At 38.8% G+C, this 7,372-nt stretch overlaps 1 long non-coding RNA gene across 1 annotated transcript; it reads left to right on the top strand.

The window, feature by feature from the left end:
• Window positions 1-4,459: 4,459 nt before the first annotated feature.
• LOC120003732 lies at window positions 4,460-5,514 on the top strand. Its single transcript, XR_005469365.1, has 3 exons — window positions 4,460-4,496; window positions 4,599-4,641; window positions 5,277-5,514. It is a non-coding gene; the product is annotated as an uncharacterized LOC120003732 (long non-coding RNA).
• Window positions 5,515-7,372: the final 1,858 nt, after the last annotated feature.

Raw genomic sequence — 7,372 nt, 5'->3', positions numbered from 1 at the left:
TACCTTATAAAACGTTGCACGAAGGCTAAAATAGGACGTTAGACTTCTAAGAATACTAAATAGAGGACAACGGTCCACATTGATGCTTTGGAATTGCTCAACTCTCTCCATAAACGAGGTTTTCACGTTTTTGTGAAATTTCAAACATAACTTGGTCTATTCGCATCTTTACCTTACGAAACGTTGCACGAAGGCTAAACTAGCACGTTAGACTTCTAAGACCACTAAATAGAGTACAACGGTCCACACTGATGCTTTGGAATTATTCAACTCTCTACATAGATAAGCAAGACGCGTTTTAGTGCAATTTCAAACATAACTTGGTCTATTCGCATCTTTACCTTACAAAACGTTGGAAGAAGGCTAAATGAGCAGGTTAGACTTCTAAGAACACTAAATAGAGTACAACGGTCCACATTGATGCTTTGGAATTGCTCAACTCTCTACATAGATAAGCACGTCACGTTTTAGTGCAATTTCAAACATAACTTGGTCTATTCGCATCTTTACCTTACGAAACATTGCACGAAGGCTCAACCAATCAGTTAGACTTCTAAGGAGACTAAATATAGTACAACGGTCCACATTGGTGCTTTGGAATTGCTCAACTCTCTCCATATACGAGCTTTTAACGTCTTTGTGCAATTTCAAACATAACTTGGTCTATTCGCATCTTTACCTTACGAAACGTTGCACGAAGGTTAAATGAGCAGGTTAGACTTCCAAGAATACTAAATAGAGTACATCGGTCCACATTCATGCTTTGGAATTGCTCAACTCTCTCCGTATACGAGCTTTTCACGTTTTTGTGCAATTTCAAACCTAACTTGGTCTATTCGGATCTTTACCTTACGAAACGTTGCACGAAAACTAAACGAGCAGGCTAGACTTCTATGAACACTAAATAGAGTACAACGGTCCACATTCATGCTTTGGAATTGCTCAACCTTCTACATAGATAAGCATGTCACATTTTAGTGCAATGTCAAACATAACTTGGTCTATTAGCATCTTTACCTTACGAAACGTTGCACAAAGGCTAAATTAGCAAGTGAGACTTCTAAGAATACTAAATTGAGTACAACGGTCTAGATTGATGCTTTGGAATTGCTCAACTCTCTCCATATACGAGCTTTTCACGTTTTTGTGCAATTTAAAACATAACTAGGTCTATTCGCATCTTTACCTTCTGAAACGTTGTACGAAGGCTAAACTAGCCGGTTAGACTTCTAACAATACTAAACAGAGTACAATGGTCCACATTGATGCTTTGGAATTGCTTAACTCTCTCCAAATACGAGCTTTTCACGTTTTTGTGCAATTTCAAACATAACTTGGCCTTTTCGCATCTTTACCTTACGAAACGTTGCACGAAGGGTAAATGAGCAAGTTAGCCTTTTAAGAACACTAAATAGAGTACAGCGGTCGACATTGATGCTTTGGAATTGCTCAACTCTCTCCATAGATAAGCATGTCACGATTTAGTGCAATTTCAAACATAACTTGGTCTATTCGCATCTTTACCTTACAAAACGTCGCACAAAGGCTAAATTAGCAAGTTAGACTTCTAAGAATACAAAACAGAATACAACGGTCCACATTGATGCTTTGGAATTGCTTAACTTTTTCCAAATACGAGCTTTTCACGTTTTTGTGAAATTTCAAACATAACTTGATCTATTCGCATCTTTACCTTACGAAACGTTGGACAAAGGCTAAACGAGCAGGTTAGACTTCTAAGAACACTAAATAGAGTACGACGGTCCACATTGATGATTTGGAATTGCTCAACTCTCTCCATAGATAAGCATGTCACGTTTTAGTGCAATTTCAAACATATCTTGGTCTAGTCGCATCTTTACCTTACAAAACGTCGCACGAAGGCTAAACTAGCAAGTTAGACTTCTAAGAATACTAAATTGAGTACAAAGGTCCACATTGATGCTTTGGAATTGCTCAACTCTCTCCATATACGAGCTTTTCATGTTTTGGTGCAATTTCAAACATAACTTGGTCTATTCGCATCTTTACCTTATAAAACGTTGCACGAAGGCTAAAATAGGACGTTAGACTTCTAAGAATACTAAATAGAGGACAACGGTCCACATTGATGCTTTGGAATTGCTCAACTCTCTCCATAAACGAGGTTTTCACGTTTTTGTGAAATTTCAAACATAACTTGGTCTATTCGCATCTTTACCTTACGAAACGTTGCACGAAGGCTAAACTAGCACGTTAGACTTCTAAGAACACTAAATAGAGTACAACGGTCGACACTGATGCTTTGGAATTATTCAACTCTCTACATAGATAAGCAAGACGCGTTTTAGTGCAATTTCAAACATAACTTGGTCTATTCGCATCTTTACCTTACAAAACGTTGAACGAAGGCTAAATGAGCAGGTTAGACTTCTAAGAACACTAAATAGAGTACAACGGTCCACATTGATGCTTTGGAATTGCTCAACTCTCTACATAGATAAGCACGTCACGTTTTAGTGCAATTTCAAACATAACTTGGTCTATTCGCATCTTTACCTTACGAAACATTGCACGAAGGCTCAACCAATCAGTTAGACTTCTAAGGAGACTAAATATAGTACAACGGTCCACATTGGTGCTTTGGAATTGCTCAACTCTCTCCATATACGAGCTTTTAACGTCTTTGTGCAATTTCAAACATAACTTGGTCTATTCGCATCTTTACCTTACGAAACGTTGCACGAAGGTTAAATGAGCAGGTTAGACTTCCAAGAATACTAAATAGAGTACATCGGTCCACATTCATGCTTTGGAATTGCTCAACTCTCTCCGTATACGAGCTTTTCACGTTTTTGTGCAATTTCAAACCTAACTTGGTCTATTCGGATCTTTACCTTACGAAACGTTGCACGAAAACTAAACGAGCAGGCTAGACTTCTATGAACACTAAATAGAGTACAACGGTCCACATTCATGCTTTGGAATTCCTCAACCTTCTACATAGATAAGCATGTCACATTTTAGTGCAATGTCAAACATAACTTGGTCTATTAGCATCTTTACCTTACGAAACGTTGCACAAAGGCTAAATTAGCAAGTGAGACTTCTAAGAATACTAAATTGAGTACAACGGTCTAGATTGATGCTTTGGAATTGCTCAACTCTCTCCATATACGAGCTTTTCACGTTTTTGTGCAATTTAAAACATAACTTGGTCTATTCGCATCTTTACCTTCTGAAACGTTGTACGAAGGCTAAACTAGCCGGTTAGACTTCTAACAATACTAAACAGAGTACAATGGTCCACATTGATGCTTTGGAATTGCTTAACTCTCTCCAAATACGAGCTTTTCACGTTTTTGTGCAATTTCAAACATAACTTGGCCTTTTCGCATCTTTACCTTACGAAACGTTGCACGAAGGGTAAATGAGCAAGTTAGCCTTTTAAGAACACTAAATAGAGTACAGCGGTCGACATTGATGCTTTGGAATTGCTCAACTCTCTCCATAGATAAGCATGTCACGATTTAGTGCAATTTCAAACATAACTTGGTCTATTCGCATCTTTACCTTACAAAATGTTGCACGAAGGCTAAACTAGCCAGTTAGACTTCTAAGGAGACTAAATAGAGTACAACGGTCCACATTGGTGCTTTGGAATTGCTCAACTCTCTCCATATACGAGCTTTTCACGTTTTTGTACATTTTCAAACATAACTTGGTCTATTCACATCTTTACCTTACGAAACGTTGCACGAAGGCTAAACTAGCCTGTTAGACTTCCAAGAATACTAAATAGAGTACAATGGTCGACATTCATGCTTTGGAATTCTCAACTCTCTCCACAAATAAGCACGTCACGTTTTAGTGCAATTTCAAATATAACTTGGTCTATTCGCATCTTTACCTTACAAAACGTTGCACGAAGGCTCAACGAGCAGGTTAGACTTCTAAGAACACTAAATAGAGTACGGCGGTCCTGTGAAAACCCAAGTTAAAAAAAAAAAAAATTGAAGTGTCCGGACACCCAAACAAGTGTCCGGACACCTCGAATAGTTTTTGAGCAGATATGCAATCTGACTCATTTTCTTCACAAAGTGTCCGGACACCCTTTAGAGCCATCCGGACACTTATCGGGAAATTGGGTTTTGAAAAATGTTTAACATTTCTGGGTTCATTATATTCCACTGGTTTTACAGAAATAGCCGAGAGAGAGAGAGAGTGTGTGGAGAGAAGGTGATTTTGAAGGAGATCAAGGAGAAGAAAGCTTGAATCAAGAGTTTGGAACTTGTGTAAGCTTGGTTTTCAAGATTTCTTCAAGATTGAGGTAAGATTTCCATTTGTTTTGAAACTAGGGTTATGGGTTTTGTGGGATTTCGTGAAATTAGAAGTTTTGGAGTAAAAGATTGTTGAGTAATCAAAGTTTATGTATATTGATGCTAGATTTGAGCTTGTATTGAAGTGTGGAGATAGGAGAAGAGATGGCTGTGCTAGGGTTTGAAGATTTGGGCAAGGTGAGTAGTTTACCTTGAAATTTTGAGATAAATGTGAGTAGTTGGTTTGGAAAATAATAATTTTGGGGTGTAAATTGAATTGTAATTGTGTGTATGGTTTAGGTTGATTGGGCTTGGAAGAGTGGTGGAGTTTTACCCAAACGAGGTAGGGATTTTCTTAACCCTCAATTTCGAACACTTTTGGCTACCCGAATTGTGGTTAATTTCATTCGTTTCCGCCCTATTGTTCAAGGGGAAACAAACCTTTGCATGTATACTATTGTGCGTGAGATACTCTTGTTGTTAAATGATTGTGTTTGAGGCATTACCCTTGGACACTCGGTCACCTATCGAGTAGTCAATGCTCTTTATCATATGTTTGAATGACATTGCGCGCAATTGAATTTAGTTGCATAACATTCATGTGTGATATAACATTTGATGCATGGGGGAAGTGGTGGATTGGTTTTTGGTGCGTACATCAACGTGTACTAGTGGTTCCGGTTATTTGGCTCTAGTGACACGGTTGATAGTACTTGTATGGACATGCACTAGTGGTTCCGGTTAATTGGCTCTAGTGGCATGGTATGGAATATTTGTGAGAGCTTGTGCTAGTGGTTCCGCTTAATTGGCTCTAGGACATGGCTCGGTTAGATGTAAGAATTACATTTGTTTGATGACATGGCATATTGTTGCATAGCTTTATTTCTTATGACATTCTGGCCTTATTCCTTGTTTTATGCTTCTACTCAATATCCCTACTGAGCCTCCTGCTCACTGTTTTATTTTTCCCCTCCTCAGGTGATATAGGTACTAGCGCTAGTGCTCCGACCACGGATCAGCAGGGAGGCGCGTGACGTGGATGGCCTGGACTAGTGTTGGTGTGGTGGTTTGCTTTTATTATGTTTAAGTAGTGTTTATGTTATGGATGAATGATGATTTTGGTTGGTTAGGCTTGAGGCCTTGGTATGTACATGCGTATAGGATTTATGATTTGGGATGATATGGACTGAGGCCCTGGATGATTATTTTGGTGGTATGGGAATTGTGTTGGTTAAATTGTTATATTTTGTGCAGGGAGCATTCTCCGAAATACGGGGAGGTGTTGTCGGATTTTTGTTTAAATTTGCGTTGGTATTATGGTATTTGAGTCTCGGTATTTTAGGTGGCGGCACGTGGGTGCACACACGTGTTGCCAATAAGTCACGTTCCTGGGACGGGGCGTGACAGGTCCACATTGACGATTTGGAACTGCTCAGCTCTCTCCATAGATAAGCATGTCACGTTTTAGTGCAATTTCAAACATAACTTGGTCTATTCGCATCTTTACCTTACAAAACGTTGGACGAAGGCTAAATGAGCAGGTTAGACTTCTAAGAACACTAAATAGAGTACAACGGTCCACATTGATGCTTTGGAATTGCTCAACTCTCTACATTGATAAGCTCGTCACGTTTTAGTGCAATTTCAAACATAACTTGGTCTATTCGCGTGTTTACCTTATGAAACATTGCACGAAGGCTCAACTAATCAGTTAGACTTCTAAGGAGACTAAATATAGTACAACGGTCCACATTGGTGCTTTGGAATTGCTCAACTCTCTCCATATACGAGCCTTTCACGTTTTTGTGCAATTTCAAACGTAACTTGGTCTATTCGCATCTTTACCTTACGAAACGTTGCACAAAGGCTAAACTAGCAAGTTAGACTTCTAAGAATACTAAATAGAGTACAACGGTCTAGATTGATGCTTTGGAATTGCTCAACTCTCTACATAGATAATCATGTCACGTTTTAGTGCAATTTCAAACATAACTTGGTCTATTCGCATCTTTACCTTACGAAACGTTGCACGAAATCTAAACTAGCCAGTTAGACTTCTAAGAATGATAAACGGAGTACAACGGTCCACATTGATGCTTTGGAATTGCTTAACTCTCTCCAAATACGAGCTTTTCACGTGTTTGTGCAATTTCAAACATAACTTGGCCTATTCGCAACTTTACATTACGAAACGTTGCACGAAGGCTAAATGAGCAAGTTAGCCTTCTAAGAACACTAAATAGAGTACAGCGATCGACATTGATGCTTTGGAATTGCTTAACTCTCTCCATAGATAAGCATGTCACGTTTTAGTGCAATTTCAAACATAACTTGGTCTATTAGCATCTTTACCTTACGAAACGTTGCACAAAGGCTAAATTAGCAAGTTAGACTTCTAAGAATACTAAATAGAGTACAAAGGTCTACATTGATGCTTTGGAATTGCTCAACTCTCTCCATATACCAGCTTTTAACGTCTTTGTGCAATTTCAAACAAAACTTGGTCTATTCGCATCTTTACCTTACGAAACGTTGCACGAAGGTTAAATGAGCAGGTTAGACTTCCAAGAATACTAAATAGAGTACAGCGGTCCGCATTCATGCTTTGGAATTGCTCAACTCTCTCCATATACGAGCTTTTCACGTTTTTGTGCAATTCCAAACCTAACTTGGTCTATTCGGATCTTTACCTTACGAAACGTTGCACGAAGGCTAAACGAGCAGGTTAGACTTCCATGAACACTAAATAGAGTACAACGGTCCACATTCATGCTTTGGAATTGCTCAACCTTCTACATAGATAAGCATGTCACGTTTTAGTGCAATGTCAAACATAACTTGGTCTATTAGCATCTTTACCTTACGAAACGTTGCACAAAGGCTAAACTAGCAAGTTAGACTTCTAAGAATACTAAATAGAGTACAACGGTCTACATTCATGCTTTGGAATTGCTCAACTCTCTCCATAGATAAGCATGTCACGATTTAGTGCAATTTCAAACATAACTTGGTCTATTCGCATCTTTACCTTAGGAAAGGTTGAACGAAGGCTAACCTAGCCAGTTAGACATCTA

Source organism: Tripterygium wilfordii, chromosome 1 (genome assembly GCF_013401445.1).
Source record: "Tripterygium wilfordii isolate XIE 37 chromosome 1, ASM1340144v1, whole genome shotgun sequence".
Classification (NCBI taxonomy): domain Eukaryota; kingdom Viridiplantae; phylum Streptophyta; class Magnoliopsida; order Celastrales; family Celastraceae; genus Tripterygium; species Tripterygium wilfordii.
Note: the sequence above shows the minus strand (reverse complement) of the source record. Positions and strands in the feature narration are given on the sequence as shown.